Genomic DNA, 24,665 nt, shown 5'->3' on the forward strand with positions numbered 1-24,665 from the left:
CTTCACTGAGCTGAAAAAACAAAACACCTCAGATCACTGAGCTCTGTTGGCTTTCTCACTTCACTAAGTACATCATCCTGCTTTCAGATGCACTTTTATACATCTGTACATCTTTGAAAAGCAGAAATGGAGCCTCCTGCACAACTAACAAGAGCGCAGCAGGTGGTTTCTAGATCAGTAACAAATCGCTTGTCTTTTCCAGCAGCCATTGTACAACGCATGCAGCAATAAAACCAGATGACCAAACGTGCTGGAACTTAGCCTGGGTTGCTAGGTAACGGGCAGACTGCAGTTGTGGTTGCTAAGTAACGCTACCCGCTGATGGAAGAGTAGATGCGTGCAAAAAGTGAATTTTTTCATAATAGATTCCCTTTAACTTTAATTTGGAGGCTCAGAAAACTGAATTAATTAGCTAGTTAGGTTTCCATAATTTTTCTTTTTTTACAGTATTAAAATGTTTACTCAAGAATGAATATAATAAGAGTTTTACTACATTTTTATGCTAATAAAAAATTAAGGCATAAAATTATAAAAGCTTAGCTCGCATGAGAAAAGTTGAAACATTGCGAGAATAAAGTCAATATTTCGAGAATAGTCATAATATGTGAATGTTGCACATTTAATATGAGAATAAAGTCATAATGTTATGAGAATGAAATCATTCTATTGTAAGCATAAAGTTTTATAAAGTCATACTGTTATAACTGTGTTATTCTTTTTTTACTTTTCTTAGCGTGGCCCTAATTGTTAATTTTCACCTATTCTGTATTTTGTAGCCTTACGGTTTGTCCAGCTCACAGTGTCTCATCTGTTAATGGTTAAAATTACAATAAAAGCCACTACATTTTAAACACAACATCTGAAATGCTTCAAAACAAAACTCCTTACCCATTTTTATGGAATATTTTCACCTTTTATTTTCTCTTTTCTCAGTTGATTTTTAAAAAAAGGCAGAACGTTGTAGCGTCTGTGAGTGAGAAAATAGCCGTGGGTCGAGTTTCTTCATTTGTTTGAACCGAGGAAAATAAAAGTGGTTGTGAATCGTGAGCAGCCCACTTCCCTTCAGGGAGTAAATATCTGCTTTATTTCCCTCTTCAGGGGGTCGAACTTAAATAATCAGCTCAGATTACACATGAGAAAAGTTTGCAACTTAAGTCTGACTTATCTGAACTTCCTGTATTGATGCTGATTGATGATGAAGATTCCTTAAAAAAATAAATCACCCAAAGCTTTGATGTGGCAGATCTGAACCGTTTGAACCTGTTATCTCAGGATAAAACACTTTGATTAAACGCTAACAAGGCAAAATACTAAACTACAGTCTAAATTATGTTGCTGGGTTCAGTGAATCAGCAGAAACTGGATCTTCCTCCAAACTTCTTCCTAGTCAGAGTGAAACTTCACACGATTTTAGGTTCTAGTTGCGCTTTTTAAAATATCAGAGACACATTTCCCCTGCGATGGACTGGAGGCCCGTCCAGGTTGACCCGCTCATGGGGACCCGTCCAGGGTGACCCGTCCCAGGCGACCCGTCCAGGGCGACCTGCCGGGGGCGACCCGTCCAGGGCGACCCGCCGGGGGCGACCCGTCCGGGCCGACCCGTCCTGGGCGACCCGTCCTGGGCGACCCGTCCTGGGCGACCCGCCCGGGGCGACCTGTCCAGGGCGACCGTCCCAGGCGACCCGCCCAGGGCGACCCGCTCAGGGCGACTGTCCCAGACGACCCGTCCAGGGCGACCCGCTCAGGGCGACTGTCCCAGACGACCCGTCCAGGGCGACCCGTCCAGGGTGACCCGTCCTGGGCGACCCATCCAGGGCGACCCGCTCAGGGCGACCTGTCCCAGGCGACCCGCTCAGGGCGACCCATCCAGGGAGACCCGTCCAGGGAGACCCGCTCAGGGCGACCCGTCCTGAGCGACCCGTCCTGGGCGACCCCGCCTCTTGCCCGTTGAGAGCCGGAGATCGGCACCAGGACCCATCCTGAGCCCAACGGGGTAAGATTCAGAATTCTGACTTAATCTCACAATTTCTACTCTTGATCTCAGAGGATCAAAGTAAGAATTCTGAAGTTAAATTCAAAATTTTGAGAAAAAGTCAAAATTCTGAGATTAAATTCAAAATTCGAAGAATAAAAAAGTTTTTGTGATTAAAGTAAGATTTATTTTCATTGGCCCTAATTCTCTTCCATATTTTGCAGATTTTCCTGCTTAAAAGAAATATTTGTCAGGTATTAAAAACATATTTAGGCAGTTTGGAGCAATAAAAGCAGGATTTGGATCACTCTCTGGATAGGTTTTTTTCTTTGCATAATAATGCAAACAGTGTGTTTAGTTAAAGGTGAACATTTTGTATTTCTTCTCCAATAAAAAATAAAAATCCTCGTCAGCTCAAACCATTTGATTGCAGTTAAAGGCCACACAAAATCAGTTCAGGGGCCACAAATGGCCCTCGGCCCACACTTTGATCACCCCTGCATTAATTAGAATATTTTCTAATCCCACCACCTCCTCATCATCGGTATCCGCTGCGTCCTTTTACAGTTGCAGTGAAAATAAAGTCACTTCTTCAGCGAACTCGTCCTAAATGTTCCGATCTCCCAGCTGTGACTTGGTGCATCAGCGTGACCAGAAGCGATTCGTCATATTTGCTAAAACCAGCACAGTTTGAAACATGCTGACCATCTGGACAGAGAAGTGTAGGAGGAATACGCTTCGGAGGTTTTCCTTTTTTTATGGACGTATTTAAACTCCGTCCTCAGCGGAAACCTGTCAGAGTGAGGCATCTCGCATCTGACGTTAATTGAAGCTGAGGCGCAGCTGCGGTTTCCTAAAAACTGAGAAACTTCAAACTTTAAACAATGAATCTTTAATCAGGACGGTGAGAGGAGTCAGAAGCTGTTAAATCAGCTGCTGTGAGGTAAAAATAAACTTTCAGGGGGTTTTCCTGAAACTCCTCTGCTGTTTTTAACTTTCTTTAAGGGTTAATAATTCTCCTCTTACGCAGAGAAGCCGTTACTGTGATGAAATGGGGAATATTTAATCCTCTGACATCTGATTTTGAGTAAAACACTGCAAAAACACAAACGCCTACCAAACATTTTTGACTTAGTTTTTAGTGCAAATATCTTAGCACACTTGAAATAAAACAAATCCGACTTAAAACTATTTTTTTAACACGGTAGAGATGCTTTTCAAAGTCAATAATTCCTTATTACTGATGAAAATTTCAGAATAATCTGAAATTTTCTCAAAAGAATAAAGAAATTTCTGAGGTTCAAAAGTCAAAACTTTGCTGAAAAAAAATTTGATTAATCTCAGAAATTTCTATAAGGAATGAGGAAATGTCTGAGTTTGAAGTTTAAAATTTGCTGTAAAAACTCATATTTTGATAGTAATATCAGAATTTTATTTTTTTTTAAGATAATTTCTCAGTTTGAAGAGTCAATATTTTTTTTACTTGAAACTCAGAAATTTACGGAGCCCCTAAGGGGACATGGAGAAAAAAAAAAAGGAAAGAAATCCCAACTTATTATCTCGAGATCCCGACTTTTGAGATAATAAGTCGGGATCTCGAGATCTCGACTTAGTTTCTCGGGATCTTGAGAAAAAAAAGTCGGGATCTCGAGATAATAACTCGGGATTTCTTTCCTTTTTTTTTCTCCATGTCCCCTTAGGGGCTCCGTAGAAATTTCCAAGTTTTTTCTCAAAAACATTAGTTTATCCTAGCAGTTCTTTGAGTTTTCAAAGTCAAAATTGTCTTGTTTTTTTCTAGAGAATTTGAGATTATTTTTTTAACCTTATCCTTTGCATGTTTTAAACATTTTCGTTTTGAATCTGCCTCATAACAGCCATGTTTCTATAAATACTTTTAATTTAATCGAGGGTAAACTCTAAAAGTAAAAGCAGCCTGCGGTATTTTTTCTTCTAAAACTATTAAACGCTCCTAATGAGACAGATGTTCCTGATGCTTTCCGGCATCTGTAGTAAACAACAACATGCAGGACTAAAGTAATTACTTCATGCCCAATTAAAAGCATTACCTGAAGACATCCTCCAGTTTTTTGCTCCATATGTACTTTCATTTGCTGCTTTTGTTTTAGCCGCTGCAGCATCTATTAATTAAAAGCTCATCGAAGCTTAAAATGCAATCATCTGGATGCTTCACTGACTCCATTTCATTTGATTCAAACGCTCCAAATTAGCATTTTAGCTTTTAGGTGACATCTTGAATATAACTGTGGATATAACACACATTAGAGGCTGTCATAAGAGGCGATAGATTCTGTTTTATTAACTAAAAATCATTGATGTAACAGGAATTACAGGCTCAGTGAGAAACTGAGACTTGTTGATGTCAGTTGTCTAAATTACCAACATTCACTCGTCTGAATCAAAGTGGCTCATGATATGTAAACAAAGTTTAAAGTGAATTATTTCACTTCTTGAAGAATGGGAGTCCAAACCTTTTGGCCAAAACTAGACTCAAAAAAAAAAACTAATTAAAATCAAACAAATATTAAGTTTATATTTATTTATATAATCAAGCACATTTACTCTAGATCCAAAAGTTGAAAGGGATTTTTACGGCAGGCAGAAAAAGAAGCAAATTTCCCCCAAAAACTCTCACATTTTGTGATTAATCTCAGAAATTTATGGAAAAAATTTCAAAAGAAGATTTTACATTTGGGGCTGCACAGTGGCGCAGTTGGTAGAGCTGTTGCCTTGCAGCAAGAAGGTTCTGGGTTCGATTCCCAGCCTGGGGTCTTTCTGCATGGAGTCTCCATGTTCTCCCTGTGCATGGTGGGTTTTCTCCAGGTACTCCGGTTTCCTCCCACAGTCCAAAAACATGACTGTTAGGTTAATTGGCCTCTCCAAATTGCCCCTAGGTGTGAGTGTGTGTGCGCATGGTTGTGTGTCCTGTGTGTCTCTGTGTTGCCTTACGACAGACTGGCAACCTGTCCAGGGTGACCCCGCCTCTCGCCCAAAACGTTGGCTGGAGAGGCACCAGCAACCCTCCCGACCCCACTGAGGGACAAGGGTGCAAGAAAATGGATGGATTTTACATTTGACATTCAGAAATGTTCAAGTTTTTTAGAGCAAAATTCTCATATTAATCCAAAAATTTTATTTTTTTTCTTGCAGACTTTCATTTTCTTTTCGGTAAAAGTCTCTTGGTTTTACATTTAGATAAAACTTGAATGAATATTTTATGTTGTACTTTACATTTTCCTGTGTCAGAAAATTATGTTGGTAACAATTTTTACCCTGATTATAAATTAAAAGTCTCCATTTGCATCTGTGGGCTAAATTAGTATAATTTTTGAATTGCAGTTGGGGGCCGCAAAACATCTGTGCAAAGGCCACAAATGGCCCCTGAGCCGCACTTTGGACACCCCTGCCTTAAAAGAATCATAATAATCATATTTCCTGCATCACCTGAGTTTCATGATCAACAACAGTATGTTACTACTGGTGGAAATGACAAAGAAGACAACAGGAAGTGGTTGTGGGACGATGATTTTTAATGACTTGTGTGGGATTTCAATTTAGTTTTTAATTTAATGGAAACATCGAAATGTGAAATTGTGTTTTTTATGGACATTTGAGGACGATCGACAAAGTTTTGCTCACATTTTTAATGAAAACTCAGCTACTGTCGAAATGCTTGGGTGTTTAGTTTTCATTTGTGTTTTTAATCATTCTCTGTTGAAAATAAAAATTCTGAAATTTAACACAACAAAACAGGTGAAGGTTTTGTGACTGACTGAAATGAGGGGTTTTCACAACTTTTACTGCACCAGAGCGATTATAAAAGAAGAATGGATCATTACAGATGAACATCACTGCAATTCAAGCTGGTTTTCTGGATAAATCTGTGCTTGTGTTAATCTTTTCTACTGTCAAAAAATAACTGAATAATGACAGTAAACACAGATGTTCAATATTCAGCGACTGGAAGAGCCGTTTTTAAACACAACGCTTTGTTTTGTTTTGTTTCTTTGGCTTAAAATAAATACGATATGATTGGGAACTCTGTTAAATGATCCGCATTTACAGCATTACGACTCATTTAACAACCAAACAAACCATAACAGAAGAAAGTTTAAATGCTTTGTGAAAAATAAATACTAGTACTGAACAGCAGACCATGAATGATTGATAACAACATTAACACTTCATGTTTTTATACAGAAATTTAATTACCAGTAACGAAGGCCGAAGAGATCAAAGTAAAATTAGTTTTAAAGACATTTTAATTAAAACAGTAATATTATACTTTATTGTTCTGTCAGATCTCACAAACACAAGTAGTGTTAAAAGAGATAAACTAAATTCATGTTACTGTTCGAGTGACGCAGCAGGTTGGGCCAGTGCTGCTTATTTTAACAGTTAGCTGCTCTAACAGGCACATTTTAAGTCTAAAAATATTACATTATTGCATAGGATAAGAAATCTGGTTTATAAAGTCAAAGTCTTGAAAAACAGACTCTATTTCTCACCTGGTATTTAAAGTGTCTGGATATCCTGAGACCTGGAAATCATCAAATAATTTATTTATTTAATTGTAGACATTGCATGTTACACTGAAAAACTGTAATATGCAAAGCTAAACCAAATGCTGGTGCTAATATCTTAGTTCACTTGATAAAACTAACCTTCAAGTAACTTTTCAGCAAAATATAGAAGCTGTTTTAAGTCAATAATTCCTTAATAAAAAGGTTTTAGTTCTACTGGCAGATTGTTTCCCATATTATGACTGGAATAATCTGCTAGGCAACTAATACTTTGCCATTAATATTAAGGAATGAGGGCTGCACAGTGGCGCAGTTGGTAGAGCTGTTGCCTTGCAGCAAGAAGGTTCTGGGTTCGATTCCCGGCCCCGGTCTTTCTGCATGGAGTCTCCATGTTCTCCCTGTGCATGGTGGGTTTTCTCCAGGTACTCCGGTTTCCTCCCACAGTCCAAAAACATGACTGTCAGGTTAATTGGCCTCTCCAAATTGCCCCTAGGTGTGAGTGTGTGTGTGCATGGTTGTGTGTCCTGTGTGTCTCTGTGTTGCCCTGCGACAGACTGGTGACCTGTCCAGGTGACCTGTCCAGGTGACCCCGCCTCTCGCCCGGAACGTTAGCTGGAGAGGAACCAGCACCTCCTGACCCCCACCAAGGGACAAGGGTGTAAAGAAAATGGATGGATGGATTAAGGAATCATTAAGGAAAAACCAGCTGACCAAGCATTCTGGAGTTCCACTTGGGTTGCTAGGTGACGGGCTGGGCTTGACTGGGTTGCTAGGTAACGGTGCAGTGCCTGGGAAAGTGACTCCACATGTTACAACTGAAATAATCTGCCAGTGGAACTAGTAGTTTTAGTTTTAAATCAATATTAAGGAATTATTTACTTAAAACAAGCTCCTACAACTTGCTAAAAACTTGGCTGTTAGTTTTTGTTTTATTTCAAGTGTACCAAGATATTTACATTAGAAATTAGACCAAAAATACGTTAATGTTGTTTTTTTCACTGTAGACAAGGTTCAATACCTGATTGAAAACATTTTAACTGATTCCTGTTGAATTTTAAATTTTTGTTTATTCTGTACATAAGATATTGTCTACTGATGCTACTCTTTATTCCTACAAACTATTCAAACTGTCCATGTCTTTTTCTTTTTCAAACTGTCTTTTTCTGAATCATTCATGAACTGTCACCATTATGAACCTGGCTTATGGAGTCTGCAGGATTATCCACCTTTTCTCTCTTTGGAAACCATTTTCAACGAGAAATACTAGAGTGAAGCCCTTTGTATCAGGAGAGATTCCTCTCATTTGCACCCTGTCAAATCTTCTCCGGCCTGGAAAAATTGATTGCTTCATTGAATCAAGAAAATGGAGAACAGATAAAACTACTTTGAAGGCAAAACGGCAACTTTCTTCCTGCTCTCACTCATCCAGACGAGAAAAAACAATAAATGTTCATCTGAATTATTTAGCAGATCAGTGAAAGTTATTTTATTTCAGCAAAGCAATTCAAAAGATAAGACTCAAATATGGAAACATTTTTTTTACATCACACTGTCATGTGACCAACAACCAGATGTTGCTACTGGCAGAAACAACGAAGAAGATGACGCTGGCGCAGCATGTTGTTTTTAATGACTTACTGAGTGAATTTAATTGTGTTTCTTATTTAGTGGAAACACCATAACTGCACATTTGCATTCTTTCGACATCAACTGAACATTCAAAAATATCCGGTTTGTTTGTGGAGGCATGAATCAAACTCTAAGAAGTCAAACTCTGGTTCAAATTCATATGTGAACGAGAACCGGACCGGCGAATGCTCCAAAACCAGGAAGTGAACAACAGCGCAGGGAATTCTGGGTAAATACAACCAAAACAAACGTGAGAGTCTAGCGCTTGCAGGAGAAATAGCTCAGAATCCTCTAGTTGCTAAAATCTGATGTCACTCCATATTAGTTTACATTTCGTGAAGAAAGAAATTACGTTCATGTCTTATTTTTGTGCTGTTTCCCTGAGTAGTTCATGGTGCAGCGCCCCCACAGGCGAGGAGGGAAACAGGTTTTTCAAAGGGTTTGGTTGGTTTGACTCACTGCATTTTGAAAGTGAATTATAGCAGCTGAAAATGTAACAAATGTTGCCATTTTCATTCCCAGTTGAACCAAATCCGTTGACCTTTCAGGTGTGAAAACATCCTAAAATGTCCCGGTAAAGATGGCAGCTCCAACTCTGGAATTGACCAAAACCAGCAGGCTTCCTCACACCTTTGCTTCAACACTTTTACACAATTATAAATGCATCCCTGTACAAAATGTTTCCTACAAAGACCAGGTATAAAGAATGAATGGACTTTTTCCTTCCACTCAACCTTCCATTAATATTTTTGGATGCAGCTCTGTTTTGGTCAATGGAATTTTTTGGCTAACAGTCCTAACTGATAGTCACTTTCTGAGAAATTATAGACATAATCATCAAAATTACCTTAAAAATATATATAAAAAAATGATCATTCTGTTAGCAAAGAATCTATGAAAATATGAATTTCACTTTTTGATGGAATAACTGAAATAAAACCAACTTTTCCAGGATGTTCTACTTTACTGAGACACACCAGTACAATGCTGATAAACTATGTAAACAATGGCGACACATGAAGTAAATGCTCTGAGCATCTGAGCTTTTGCATAAATTTTTTATGCGTCTGGCTTTACAAAAAAATAAACAGCAAGACAAATGCTTGCGTAAAAACCCAGCTGGTGCCTCTAAAGGTTTTGTTAAACTTTGCTCATGTTTTCTGCTCCCCAGGCTTTTTCATTCAACTTCTGAAATATGAAATATTTAATAACGTCAAAACAGCCAGAATGTGAAATGTATGTATAATGATGCTTTGAATGGGAAAGTACAGAACTGGTGCTTTGAATTTTATATTGTGTCGTTCTGCGGTGCCAGTTCGCTCTGCATGCAACATTTAGGGAAAATCATTCAAGCAAGTTTTGGAGCAATTTGAGCTGATTTATGCTAAATAAAACCTTTAAACCCAGAAGTTTCACCCTGATAAGAAAACAGTGTCGGCAGTTTTAAGTCTCATATAAGAATATTATTAAATGCTGCAGTTTCACTTCGGCTTTCTAATTATATTTTGTTTCTGTGGAAACTTGTAGATTTTGATTACAAGCAGCAATTTGATGCAACAGTTGAGTGAATTTTATACATTTAAATGCCATCTGCATGAATATTTTCCATCAGGTTTTGCATATAAGGTCCAAAGTTACAACACATTATTAGTGATATTATAGAAACAAATAAAAAAAGAGAACACACCAAAATTTTCAATAAAAAACAGAGAAATTCTGAGCTCCAAAAGTTGGAAATTCACAAGAAAAAACTCAAAAAAAAAATTTGATTCATTTCAGATATATTCAAGAAAAACAAAAATTGAAATTCTAAGTTTGAAAAGTTGTAAATTTGCAAGAAAAAAATCAGAAATTTCTGAGATTAATTTCAGAAATTTTCAATAAAAAACAAGAATGAACCCTGAACTTGAAAAGTGGTAAATATGCAAACGAATATGAATAAATAAGTGAACACATTTTGAGATTTAGGAAATTTTCAAGAAAAAAAAAAACAAGGAAATTCTACAAAATTCCAAAATTTTAGTAAAATTCTAAAATGTTACATATTTCCAAAGCTCATAAAGAAAATTGAGTTCAAATAGAAAAAATATATAGGTTTGGAGTTCAGAAAATGTGAATGTGAAATGAATTTCAATATTTCTGAGTCTCCAGTTTCAGGTTTCAGGTGTCTTGAAAATATTTGAAATTGATCTCAAATTTTCAGAATTTTTTCCCCCCAAATTTATGACTTTTTGAGCTGGGGTGTGAATTGAGTTGAGATTGGGATTAGTGCAGGGATGTCCAACATGTGGCCCGGGGGCCATATTTAAGCCGTCTGGATGATTTTATATAGCTACTCGATCAGCAATTCAAGATTTTTTAAATTTAATAACAAATCTCTGTTTTGATTGATTGGACTTTGTTAAAAACTGCAAGTGCTGACTGACTTTTGTTGCCAAACGTAAAAAAATTTTATAAATACAAAAAAAATATCAGGACAAGGAACCCAAAAATTTGGAAAATATTTACCTGTCATTTAATACATCAACAAGAATTGGTAAATTATTCCTTTTTTACAAAACACAGACTACTTTGCTTTATTGAAATATTGTGATTTTAGTGTGTTATTGTAGAGATAAAAACAACTTTCTGTTTTGATTTTTTTTTTAATTCTGACTGAAATTTTCTCAACTTGACAATTTTGGACACCATTGGTTTACCGTATGGGTTGGGCTGTAGAAAAAATGACAAATGAATGGAAGTCAATGCAAAGTCCCTGTGAAGATAGACAGACAGACACACTATATCCGTGTGTGTGTGTGTGTGTGGGTGTGTGTGTGTGCGCGTGTGTGTGTGTGTGGGCTGTTTATAGGACACCCAACAGGAAATTAAGCGACTGCTGATTATTGGACTTTCAGGAAAGGAAACGGCGACTGTTATTAAAAAAGGTTCAGATGCTGCAGGTTGATGTTTCACAGACAGACCTCACTGAACTCCCAGTGCAGTTTCCTTTTTCTGCTGCCTGTTTTTTTCCCTTTAACCGTTTGAAATGATCAGATTTTTTTCGTATTTGTACATGTGTTTGTGAGGCAGACAGATGTGATCTCCTGTAATCTGATTGCCCAGCAGAGCAGCAGAAATGTCAGCCATCCTGAGGGAAACAAGCTCCACAGTCTCACCTCACTGCTCCTTTCTGTCACTAACAATCGCTGACTTCTGTTTTCAGATGTAAAAAAAAAAAAGAGTCATCAACTGCAGATTTTATTCCTACTGCAGCAACAAAAACCTCCAGAAAACATAGAAACCAGATCAGTTTGTTGCAACCTTTACCATGAAGGAACCTACAGCTGTGTGTTAGCAACAGGTGTCGTATATTAATACTATACATATTAACAAATAATTAATACAGGTATATTGAGCCCTTAATATTGATGAAAATATACAAGGTCCATTGCCAGATTATTTCACTTATAACGTGAGGAAAATGTCTTGTTATGAGTGAAATAAGTTGCCAATGCAACAAATACTTTTTCTGCAATTTTAAGAAATGATTGACTTGAAACAAGCTCCTACATCTTGCTTAAAAGTTAATTATAAGTTAGTTTTGTCTTATTTCAAGTGTATAAAGACATTTTCAATAAGAACTAGACCAAAGTTACTTGGTAAGATTTTGTATTTTTGCAGTGCACAAACATGTGCTCATGTCTTTAGACATGTAAATTAGACCATATTTGATTTATTTTTAGCATTAAAATTAAGAGGCTGTTATTTCCGATTTCTTTGCAACCTGCTCACAATTTGTTGTACATTTATTTGTGTTTTTAATCAAATTAAAATCCTTTGACATTTCTTTCCTCGTCCTTTTGGATTAGCTTCTCGGACTCGGCCAGCTCACTTGAAGGGAATTTTCCAAACTCGTTTTTGTTTCCCTTTCCGTCGCTTTCCTGCTCATTTTCTTCCTCAAAGCTACGTCCTTTCAACACTTACAATCAGACTCCAGGCAGTGATGCAAAACGGACTCGCGCCTTAAAAAGGCAGGAAACCTGATGAATCCGAAATACTCTGTAAACATCTGTACACAAAACTGACATTTTTTTTACCTTTTCCATTGAATGAATAGTAGAAGGAGTTTGCATTAACATTTCCCTGTGAACATTAGAAATGCTCAGAAAACTACAGTCAGGGTTATTTGAGCGCTTCAGATCCCCTCAGAGCTGAACTTAATGCATTTTATTCATATTTTCTGAGGCGTTTAATGATTATTATTATTACATGCACTCATCTTTACAGCATATAAACAGAATTTTTTTGGCATTTTGAATCCTCCTCCTGTCTGTGTATATTTTGGTTCCGGTTTTCTCTGAAAGCATATTAAGCCAAATGTGCAGAAGTGAGTTTGTGAATGGATGTTTGTCTGGCAGGTATTTTTCTTCGCTTCCCCTTTGACCTCTGGGGTTTATTCTGTACAGAATAAATTAACTTTGTGATTTAATTCAGGCTGTGTAGAACTGCAAACGCTGCAGAAAGTGCAACAAAGACAACAAACTATCAAAACATAAAGCTGAGTTAAAATTACAATTAGAAACATACAATAGCAGATTTTTATTTATTTATTTTATTAGTAAACACATTCACAGTGCTGTACTATTAATTGCTGTAACAATCTGGATTTTAAATTCCAAATAAGATATTAATGTAAAATATAACATATATATTTAACTGGCTCAATCGATTCGTTTCCATTGCGCAATTTCACATTTAAAAAATAAATTTGTTTTTTGATCAATGTTTTGCATTAAATGAGTCACATGATCAACAACTTGATGTTACTACTGGTGGAAACCACAAATAAGACAACAGGAAGTGGCTGTAGATGATGGTGCAGCAGGTTTTTAAATGACTTATTACATGAACAAACTTATCCACATGAAATTTCAGTTGCTTATTCAATGGAAACACTGCAATTGAGAAACAATTTATCTGCTTTGAAAAGTTTTACTGTTTGTAATTTATTTATCTTTTCATCAAACAGTTTTCTGTCTCTAAAATATGTTTTTATCTGCTGTTAAAATTTGGCCGGGTGTTTCTGTGTGTTTCTGTCCGTGTCTGGCTTTTCTCCAATTGAGCCGGCTTCCACCCAGAGTCTAAAAAATGCATATTAGGTTAATTCAGAAAGTCCAAATTGGCCTCAGGTGTGAGTGTCTGTGTGCACGGTTGGCTGCTGAAACAGATCCCAGCTCCCCCTGCAACTGAGAGCAAGATTAAACAGAAACAGGAAATAAATGCATGGATGGTTGGATGGTTCTGTCTTTAAGGGTTTTTGTTTGTTTCCTGACACCAATGGGGTATTTCTTGTTGTTTTTGCCATATTTTCTCTCTTTGTTCTTGTTTTGGCAATATTTAAATTCATGCTATGAGTTTCTTTATCACGTCCTGCCTGGTTTGAAGGTTTAAAGGCATTAAGATTTGCACGTTATCTTTGGTTATTGGGGTTTTTTATCCCCATTATCTATCCAGTGTGTTTGTGACGGCTCTTCAAAATAACACATTTATTTAACTCTTAAATCAGAGAGAAACACTCAAAAATACAATTTAACTGGTGTAATTCCCTTTCTTTTAAGTTATGCTTCCTTGAACAGGTTAGTTTAGTTTATGGGATATACGTTACATTTTTTTTTCAAAATCATTCTTAGATAATGAGATGTTAGTCTTGATCTCTGTTTTAGGGTCTCTGTCACTGCTGGCCGACTCAACGTTTACACTCGCAAATTAAATGTTGTTGTAACTGATATTAATTCAAATCCTTCAAAGATTTACTGCAGACAGTGACAGTTGTTGGCAGGAGAATCTGACCAAACGTGCTGGAGCTCCAGCCGGGTGACGTTACATTCCTGAGGTTTCCGAAACTGAGCCAAGAAACATGAACTTATTGCCAAAAAAGTGATTTGGTTGTTTTCAGAAGCAGTAGAGACCTAAATGAAAATATAAAAATGAAAGGTGTAATAATAATAGGCCCCTTTTTAAAAAAAAAAAACAGAAAGAAAACTTAAAAATGCAATTTAACAGATGTATTTTCCTTCCTTTAATGCTCGTCTTGCACACTTTGTTCTAGTTTCTAACGTATAAAATGTCTGTTGGTTTTAAATGCTCCAAACAGAAAGGCCCATCATGATTCTATTTGAATTGATAATTAGTTGAAAACTGACTTTGTAACAGCTATTATTATTTCAAAAATATATTTATGTAACAGTTTGGAGCCGAAGCCAAGGTGAGCGTTCCTTATCTTGCTGATCGTTGGGCGACCCAGATGACTCAAAGCTGGTTGTACAACGACTTGGCATGTTGTCACACCCACACTGCTGTCAGATGAAAGCTTTGTCTTCTACCATAAAACCACAAATGGCTAATAAATTTAAAAAATAATAAAAACAGTGGAGCTTTATTTCAGATTGCCCACAACAGCCATCAGCATTTAGCAGCCAAACTTGAAACAATGTGAGAGTCGACATTAGAATGATGAAATCGCTGAAATGGGAGAGTTGGCTTCTCTGTTTCCTTCGCACGTACAAACAAAGATCTTTTTAAATTCGCCCTGATTAAAATCCTGAACATAAAAGTGGCTGCTCTCTTTCTAAAGCGATACTTATCCTCTAAGATCTTCACATTTTGGGAAAGAAAGGCCGCCACAAGCCTTTGATACTGAACTTTGTCATTGAAAGGTTAGATTGCTGTTATAGTCTGCAAATATTCTCCTAAAATCACAAACCTGTGCAAAATAATTTCCTTAAACTAAAGCAGATGGGAAGATGTTTGAAATTACTGGCACATGCAAGGAAGCAGATGCCGTTTTCTGCTGCTCAGAGGTAAATCCCACTGAGACATCTGCTGTTTAAGGCCGTTTAAAACTGCAGAATCTAAGATAAAGATCCTGAATCTGCCATCCATCCTGCCCTCTGACTTTCTCTGACCGTAGAGAATTTTGTCTTCAAGGTTGGAGCAGTTTTTGGCTCCATTTTGCTTCTCGGTTGCCACATGAACTTAACCTTAAACTTAAACGTTCAGGTTTTGGTTTGGTCTGTTCCCCTCCCGGCCTGTGGGGGCGCTGCACCAAGAACCACTGAAGGAAACGACACAAAAACCTGTGAAGATTCTAAGCGCAAGAGTTTTTGTAAACAAAAGGAGTTGCATCAGATTTTAGTGGTGGGAGGATTTCTCTTTTGTTTTTGGTAAAAACCATGAGATATTTCTCTTAAGTTGTTTTTTTTTTTTGCCAAGTTTTTAGTGCAACTACCGTAGCACACTTGAAATAAAACAAAACTAAGTAATCTTCCAGCAATATCTTATTTTTAAGTCAGTAATTTAATATTGGTTACAAGTGAAAAAAATCTGTAAAAGGAACCAGTACTTTATTTTTCATCAAGATTAAACAATTATTATATTAGTTTTAAGTCAGTTTTGTCTTATTTCAGATGTACTAAGATTCTTGAAATGGGTAAAAATACTCGGTAAGATTTTGTGGTTTTGCAGTGTACTACACATTTCACTTTACAGCATTCACAATTTGATCACTAGATAAGTTAGGCTGCTAGATTTTTGCAACATTTCATTAGCAGCTGCATATAAACATTTGCTACATGCATTCATTTAATCTCACACAACACTATGCGGGTGCTCAGTTCAACTCGGCATGCTAAAAGCTCAAACGAATTATGTTTTAGGAATTATTTACTTAAAACAAGCTCCTATTTCTTGCTGAAAAGTTACTTGTAAATCAGTTTTGTCTTATTTCTAGTGTTCCAAGATATTTGCACTGGAAATTAAAAGCTAACAGGTAGCAAGACTTTGTGTTTTTGCTTCCAATGACTGCTTTTATCTTTTCTTTTCCTTTGTTTAACCGTCCCTCCCGTCGCTCAAACACTTTCACTCCGCTGCTCCAGTGGCGCCTCGACTCCTAATTACTCCCACAGTTACTCCAGCGAACGCAGAACTGCTTTTGCGAAACACCTGAAGGCGGCGACAATTTGAGCGCTTGTTATCCTGCTGATTGAGCCTCATACAGTAACATGACACAAATTGAAGTGAGGCTATCAAAGCTGTCATTTTCCTCCTGCACTGATTGTAAAAAACCATGCTGAACACGATGTCCCGGAGAATTTTAGTCCGAGACAGCCGCCTGGTTTCAATCATGCTTCGCTTTTATGCTACAAAAGTGCATTTGTTCGCTTTGGCACGGCGAGGGAAAGATTTGCATTTTAACCCATGCTCATTTCATGATATTTCACGAGCCTGCAGGCTGCCAGAGCTCAGTGGAGAGGAACACTCTCAGCCATGCAAGCTAATGGACCAGATAGGCAGTTATTTATTCAAATTCCTGCCCAGCTCATGCATTTTCTCCATGCATTCTTTTTCTCCTTAGCATAAATGCAATAGGTTTCCATTCCAGCTGAAAGTCGAGTCTGCTATTCAAATTGTTGTAATTGAAGTAAAAAAAAAATTCTTGGCCTGTTTTCTTTCTGTTACGCAATTTAAATAACTTGCAGAACTCCATTTAAAAATTTTCCTTCCTGACATTTTGCTGTTTTCTGCATATTTTGGCATTTAAAGAACTGGCTGACTTGCTTTTGTAGAAAAGGGTTCAGGGCCACTGGCAGGCACGTGCAGAGGAGGGGGTTGGGGTGCTTGCGCACCTGCCCTTTTTGCTCCTTGCCCCAAAGTGCCCTTTCGGTAAATTTTTTTATTTTTATTTATTTTTTATTATTATTATTTTCTAAGCCCTCTTCTGACACATAATAACATGTACTAAAATTATTATTTTTATTATTATTATTTGTACAACATAATAAGCCCTCCGGTCACCTTGTTACCTTTGACCTTTTGCCCGTGACGCATGACGCAGTTGCCTCTCGCGCAGTGAGATAAGTAAGCTAACTGGAGCTCAACGTAGCGAACGTTCAAGATTATAAAACGTTTTTGGTGAATAAAGTGGAGTAGACTTGCTGCTTGTCAGATGACGGAAATGTGTCGCGGTTTAAGCAGAGAGGTAAAGAAATACAACAGACACTGACAGGAGGAGACAGCCAGGTGAGGAGAAACTGCTCTTATCTATCGATTCAGTATTTCTATCATACAGACATTAGGCTGTTGTTGTTGTTGCGCTATTAGCTAGCTGCTAGCTAACGACTTGCTAGCAAAGCTAGATAACAAAAAAGCTTCTTCCCTGTGTACGAGGCACATCGCCCGTCCAAAACTTATCATCTCCATAATGGATATATGTCCGACTGTCGTGATCCGTGTTTCTATGGGTTTATTTTTGAGTTTCTGTGTGATCCTGTTCCCTGTTAGTCCTGTCTCTGCGTCTTTCCCCGTTGATTGTCTCCCAGGTGTGTCTCGTTCCCGTGATTGCCCCGTGTGTATTTGGTCTCACCTGTTGTCTATTGATGTCGTCTGTCTCCGTGCACTGCAAAAACTGAAATCTTAGTAAGATTAAATATCTTAAATTAAGGAGATTTTTCTTGTTTTCTTTCTGACAAGATAATTTTTCTCACCAAGAGGGATTTATGTTAGAATATTTTTCTTATTTTAAGTGTTTTTGTACTTAATTATCTCAGTAAGATATAAAAGCTTAATGTTAAGAAAATATCACTTATTATGAGTAAATATGTGCTAGAATCTAGAATATCAATATTTACCAATCAAACTTCAAGTCTAGAACTTATTTTATATAAGTAAAAATTTCTTATTTCAAGCACAGAAAGCGAAATCACATACTTAATGAAATGTCTTCAGATAATTAAATCTGAAGACTGGCAGCCATGGCTGCCAGTTTTCCTCGCGCCGTTTCCCGCTGTTCCTTGTTGTTGGAGTATTATCATTAAATGTATAATTTTTCACTACATCCTGGGTCTACCTGCGTCCACTTCCTCACCGCAACCTACCAGCTCATGACACCGACCTTCTAATTTCCTTTGCTACATAATGTACATTTAATTTATTCTGGCGTTAGGTAAATGTATCTTGAAGGAAAATAACACTTAAATAAAAGTCCAACAAGGATATTCATTTAGAATTAAAAATAACTCACCCTGAATTACCATGATAGATATAAAGTGTGTAATTAATGAAGGGGAAAAAAACTCAATCCAGACTTTTAGTTTAGGGTCTGGTTTGCAGTTACATTTTTTTCCCAATTATTCAATGGGGAAAAAAACAATAAAATGTTTTGATTTCATTGTAAATCATTGTAATGATTTCTTTTTTAAAAACAAGTCGTTTTGTTTAAAAAACTTTTTTTTAAATTAAATAACTAATTTTTGTCTTGTGAACTTAAAGTTATTTGCCAAACATAAACTTTTATTTGCACACATCAGAAATCTTTTGTTGTGATTTTGGGCCCTGCAAACAATGTCATGTGAGAATCACAAGTAAAACTTTGAGTCAAACAAAAACTTTGAATAGCATAAAAATATTTCTGACATGCACAAATAAGTTTGTTTTGGAAAAAAAAAATTCACTTCATGAGACAAATGTGTGATTTAAATGTTTAAAAAAGTTTTTTTTAAGCAAAACTCAGTAGGCTTTTCTCATGGTGACATGCATTAACAATTACATATTTGCTTTGCTTTTATTTTATTTTTTTTGTTTTTCTGCAGTTCCACGTTAAAGTTTGATGCAGCTCTGCTTTCCTGAATGGACCATCTTCATCTCCACTGCAAGTATAGCAAACAGGTATCTCTTTTTATAGATTACAGTCACTAAAAGGTTGCATTGTGCCCTTGTTTATATTTTTAATAGTGTAATTCTGTAAAGACAAAATATGTCTGGTTGTCCAGCTCTGATTTACATATCTTGCTAAATTGCGGGTTTGAATATTGCAATACTTTCCTATAACAAAATAGACCTGCAGAAAGAAATTACTAATAAAATATCTTACATATGCATAGTGTTATGCTCTATATAGAGATTTTCCTTAGCTTTGATTGTATATCTCATAATTTTGTAATTTATCATTTTTTATTAAACTCTGAAAGCTGAGTGGCTGTTAATATTCTGTCCTAGAATGCGTTTTTTTTTTTTTTTTGAGCACCTGCCCCTTTAGTGGTCTCTGCACGGCCCTGGCCACTGGAATAACAAATTAACTGAGATTAAAGTTAAAGTTCTGACTTTGAAGCAAATGCTGCTGTTCTAGGAATGAAATGGCCTTTTTCAGGACGCCTCGGCCATGAAAACCCCGGCTTAAACGCAACATGTTCCTCCACAACCTTCACCTTGGTCACTGAAGCTGTTTCTGTCGGGTGTCCATCTGCTTAAAATCAGAACACTGAGGGAAAAAAAACATCAGAATTTGGGGAAAAAATTCAGAATTTTGTGATTAAAGTCAGAATTCTGCAACTACAGTCAATAATGGGGGTAAAAAAGTCAGAATTCTGAGAAAAACTTTGATATTTTGAGAAAAAAAACTCTGAATTTTGAAAAATTGACTGATCCTCTTCCTCTGTGCTTTACAGTTTTTATGATTCGGACCGTTAAATGTCCCAGACGTGTTGCTGTCAGGCAGCCATCTTGTGCGCCGCGGTGTAAATGTAGCAGTGATTTACGGCGGGAGTCTGAGTAGAGCAGCCATGCTCCGATGCACAGCACCAACCATCCTGCACGTCGTTTGTCAAACTCCACCATAAAGTAATCAAGATGGGAAACGGCACATGAATTTCCTGCTTTCTCAGTGGCGACGACGTCCATTAAATGCAGCCATTCCTGCTTTTCACATTTCCTTCACAGATAAAATCATGTTCTCCTTTATTTTCTTGTATCAGTCTGACTTCTTAAACTTATTGCTTTTTTTCTGCATACACATATTTCTATCTATGCAGTACTGGCCAGCAACAGCCTTGAGGCACATATAAAAAACAGATAAAAGCTCTTATAAATGTAAATAAATTAGAACCGTACGCAATCAACAGAGCAGGAAAATAAAAATTAACGACTTTAGGTTTTATTGAAGCTTTATTTATATGTGGAGAGACTAAATATGAGCCAAAGATTTAGATAAAAAATTATTTTCACAATATTAACATAAATTATTTATGATTTTGGTTGTGTGTGGTTTTTATTTCAGTAGAATTTGTTTAGTTTTTGTTTCTCCTGTATTATTTTGGATATTTAAAACTGTGCCAATATGTGTTGTTTACAAAATTAAAGTTTATTGGTCTTTGAGAGCGTGAACATGCATTATTGTTAATATATTACTTGAAAAATGAGCTAAAAACAAAATTATTGCTTATTGCAATAATTTATTGTCCAACAAAATTAGTCATCATGATTTTGGAGTCGTTTTAGGGCATCTTGTCACTTTAAATCCAAAAAGCTGCTGCTGACCTACTCAACGTTTACACGTAGACATGAAAACGGCTGCAAACAGATACCTACACAACCGTACAGCTTTGAAAAGCAGAAGTGGAGAATCCTGCACAACCAACAAGAATGCAGCAAGTGGTTTCTGATTAGTAAGTCAACAACAAAACGCTTGTCTTTTAACACAAAGTGGTAAAACCAGCACTACATGTGCTGGAGCTCCACTGGGGTTGCTAGGTAACGGGCGGAACTCTACTGGGGTTGCTAGGCAACAGCTCACTGCCGTTAGGAGGTTTTTGAAACTCCCAATGGAGCTTCTGGAAGCAACTTGTTTTCCAAAAGCCAAGAAACACATTAACATGTTACACTTGGGCGTCTTAGAAGCAGTAGAGACTCATATGGAAGAACAAAAATGTGAATTTTGCATAATAATCCTTAATATTGATGAAAAATTCCTGGTTTGAACATGGGAAAAGTATGTTGTTGCAAGTGAAATAATCTGCCAGTGGAGCTAGTACATTTTCATCAATATTAAGAAATTATTAACTTAAAACAAGCTCCTATCTGTTGATGAGGCGTCACTTATAAGTTAATTTTTTCTTATTTCAAGCGTACGAAGATGTTTGCATTAGAAACTGGACCAAAACTACTGGGTAAGATTGAGTATTTTTGCAGTGAAGGTTTGAAACCAGACAGAAATGTGAAATGCAGCATCCCAGTGACAGCCTTCGATTGTTTCCTGTCTGAGCGCTCAGCCGACCTCTGAGCTAGCCTCAGTCTGGCAGGGCGTCACAGGAAAGTTTCATATCCAATTTCCGATTTTCTTCACTGCCTCCGTAGGAAGCAGCGCCTGTGATCATTTAGCTGCTTTAGCCGCTTGATAAGCAAATACTCTGGCCTGTGATTTAAGCGTTGAGCCAAAGAGGAAAGTAATTTGCAATCATCTATTGCTGCTTTCAGTTTCCTCTCATATTTTGCACATTCAGATAATATTTCATTGGCCCTGTTCCTCCAGATCAGTGGTTTTAGCTCCGGTTAGCAGTCTCACTCTGTGTGCTCTGTATTTTTCTGCAGATGCCTCATGTCTGCAGCCAGACTGTCAAGCAGGGTGATGATTTTCCTTGGGGCATTCTCCCTACTGTGTCTTTTAACTCCCAACACTTTGATTCATGCGCAGCTTTGTTTAGCTATGGCGAGGTTTCCCCCCGCAGTGGTGCCAGATTTGTTCAGTTTTCACACTTTAGTGGGATTTATTATTTCTGTTCCGTTAGACAAAACTTTGAATTAGTTTAATTAAAAATACAAAATGAGATCCAACAAACTGACTAATCTGGAGTTTTTGGTGTAAGAGCCACAAAATCAGCAAAATTACAGCGAATCTCGCTGAGATTTCTGCTCATTCGTGTTATTTTGTTTCTACAAAATAGTGACACATCATTAAGGAAAAGATACATTTATATTTTCCTGACCTGCAAGTTTAGATTAACTGGACTTCCAAAAAGAGAACCATTTTCTTTCAGCTTTCTAACCTGCTGTGTTTCTTCGGATGTTTTCAATCGATGGACTCGGTTCGACTGGGACTGGAATTGCGACATTTGTTACATTTTCAGCTGCTGTGGTTCTCTTTCACACTGCTTTGTGTCAAACCAACCAAACCCTGTGAGCAACCAGTTCCCCTCCTCACCTGTGGGGGCGCTGCACCAAGAACCACTGAAGGAAACGACATGGAAACCTCTGAAGACACTGAGAGCAACTTCCTTGTCCATGAAATGGAAACAGAAACAGAGTGGTGACAGATTTTAGCGGTCGGAGGATTTTTCTTTGGTTTTTGGTAAAACGTGATGAGTCATTTCTCCTGCTAACGCTAGGCTAACAGTTTGTATGGATGTATTTACCCAGAATACCCTGCACTGTTGCCTACTTCCTGCTTTTGGAGCGCACTCATGTCCACTTGGCGTTCACATGCGCATTCGAACCGTTCACTTCAACCGAGCCGAGGCTGAGGTTTGTAGGCAGACTAGAGTTTGATTACACCTCCCCAGAAGAACCGGAGTTTCTAGACAGTCCACTTTAATCGAATTCCAGTTCGTTTGCTTTCAAAGTCCAGTTTGTTTGGGGAGGGGTGAATGCATAATTTAACTCTGATGTGAACCAGAGTTGTTGAAATTAACTCTGGTTTTGTTCAGACACATCTGTGAACGTCAAGCGGAATATAGGAAGTGGACTACAGCGCAGGGCATTCTGGGTAAATACAACTAAAACAAACATCCTAGCCTTGCACTAGTGGGAGAAACGGCTTGTTGTCTTTCACAAACAACAAAAAAGAAAACTTACAACCACTAAAATCTGACGCCTCTACATTTTTGTTTCCATTTTGTGAAGAAGAAAGTTGTGCTCAATGTCTTCTTCACAGGTTTTTGTGTTGTTTCCTTTAGTGGTTCTTGGGTCAGCGCCCCCAGAGGCAAGGAGGGGAACAGGTTTCAAATTATTTGGTTCGTTTGACTCGATGCAGCGTGAAAATGTAACAAATGTTGCAATTTTGCTCACCAATCGAACCGAGTCTACTGGACTATGAGACGTGAAAGCAGCCTTCGTTTTCTTGATCCTGTTTGTTCACTAATGTTCTCCAACAGACTTTACAATTTGCAGTCTGTTTTATTTACACGTGTCAGAGTAAATGGGTGTATACAAATGCATACCTCACTTTTTTTGCTTCTACATTAATTTAAAGCATAATTTTTCCTCTCACTTCAGAATTATTCACTCTTCTCTAATCTACTCCATTAAATCCCATTTCAAAAGTGAAAGTTTCTCATTTTGGCATTACAAATGATAAAGAGTGAACATTCTTTCAAATCCCTTTTCACCAGTTTTCTGCTTCTCTTTCAAAAGAAAAACTTGAATTGTTTACACATTGAACTGCATAAAGGAATATTTCTTTTTGAGAAACTGCAGGAAGAAAATAGCAAAAACCACAGAATTTATGAACAAGCTGGTGACAAAGTCACTGCTGGAACATTTTTTTTTAATGATGAAGAGACATCAGTTTCAGAAACGGTTTATTGAAACGGCAGTGCGACTCGTCTGCTCACTCATCATTACATCTATATGTAAAAACAGACAATAGTGTTGCATAAGCCTTTCGTCAGGTTGTTGTTTGCAACAATGCGTCTAGTTAAGACACGTTTCTTTCCTCCTCTTCAGATGATTAAAGCCCTTTGATGCTCAGAGTGCCCTGCCTGCTTCCTGCACCTCGAACACCCACGCTACAGTATGCACCGCCTGCGCTTTATCTCCCAACTCCACTTCTGTTACCTTGGCGCATGATGCCTTCAGGGTCCTTTGAAGCATCGGTAGATCCTGCACCAGAGAGGGAAGGTTCACATTTAGGTCACTGTAAAAGCAAAGGGATGAAATGTCGTCTGTACCTGCAGAAGTCTGTCAACAAACCCAGAAAGCAAAGAAACAGACTGATGGATTATTCATGGAAACTCTATTAAAACTGAAAACATGGATTATAAAATCTAAACTTTTCCTCACATTGGCCAAAACAGTCTTTCAGTGAGCTTCCTGTGTTTAACATTTCGTGGATTATTCAGAAACTTATGAGTAAAATTCTTCTAATTTATGAACCAAAACATGTGGTCAAAAAAAGACAAATACTTTTTATCCTACCAAACATTTTACAATTTCAGGATTTTAATTTTGCAGTTAATAATTTTTACTTAACTAGAAATAATCCACCTGTATCAATCACATGTGCTTTTTCAAATTTGTGTTCAGGGCTGAAACGATTAATCATGATTAATCGATTATTGAAATAATCGTCAACTAATTTAGTAATCATTTAATCATCTACTGGAGTACACAAAGCAAAGAATTTTTTTTTTAATTTACAGTCACCAACCCCTGAGCGTACCTAGGGGTGGAACGATTAATCGCGATTAATTGTGATTGAAATAATCGTCAACTAATTTAGTAATCATTTAATACTCTACTGGAGTACACAAAGCAAAGAAAAAAAATGTATTTACAGACAGCAACCCCTAAGCTTAACTCTGTACCTAGGGATGGAACGATTAATCGCAATTAATTGTGATTGAAATAATTGTCAACTAATTTAGTAATCATTTAATCATCTACTAGAGTTAACAAAGCAAAGGAAAAATGTTTATTTACAGACAGCAACCCTTAAG

General features: G+C 37.2%; 1 long non-coding RNA gene across 1 annotated transcript; it reads left to right on the forward strand.

Annotated features, from left to right (window-relative positions):
- Window positions 1-16,696: 16,696 nt before the first annotated feature.
- LOC108165827 (uncharacterized) lies at window positions 16,697-24,008 on the forward strand. Its single transcript, XR_001776145.2, has 3 exons — window positions 16,697-17,202; window positions 18,771-18,846; window positions 23,674-24,008. It is a non-coding gene; the product is annotated as an uncharacterized LOC108165827 (long non-coding RNA).
- The last annotated feature ends 657 nt before the right edge of the window (window positions 24,009-24,665 follow it).

This window comes from Poecilia reticulata, chromosome 22, assembly GCF_904066995.2.
Source record: "Poecilia reticulata chromosome 22, P_reticulata-male-v2, whole genome shotgun sequence".
Lineage (NCBI taxonomy): Eukaryota > Metazoa > Chordata > Actinopteri > Cyprinodontiformes > Poeciliidae > Poecilia > Poecilia reticulata.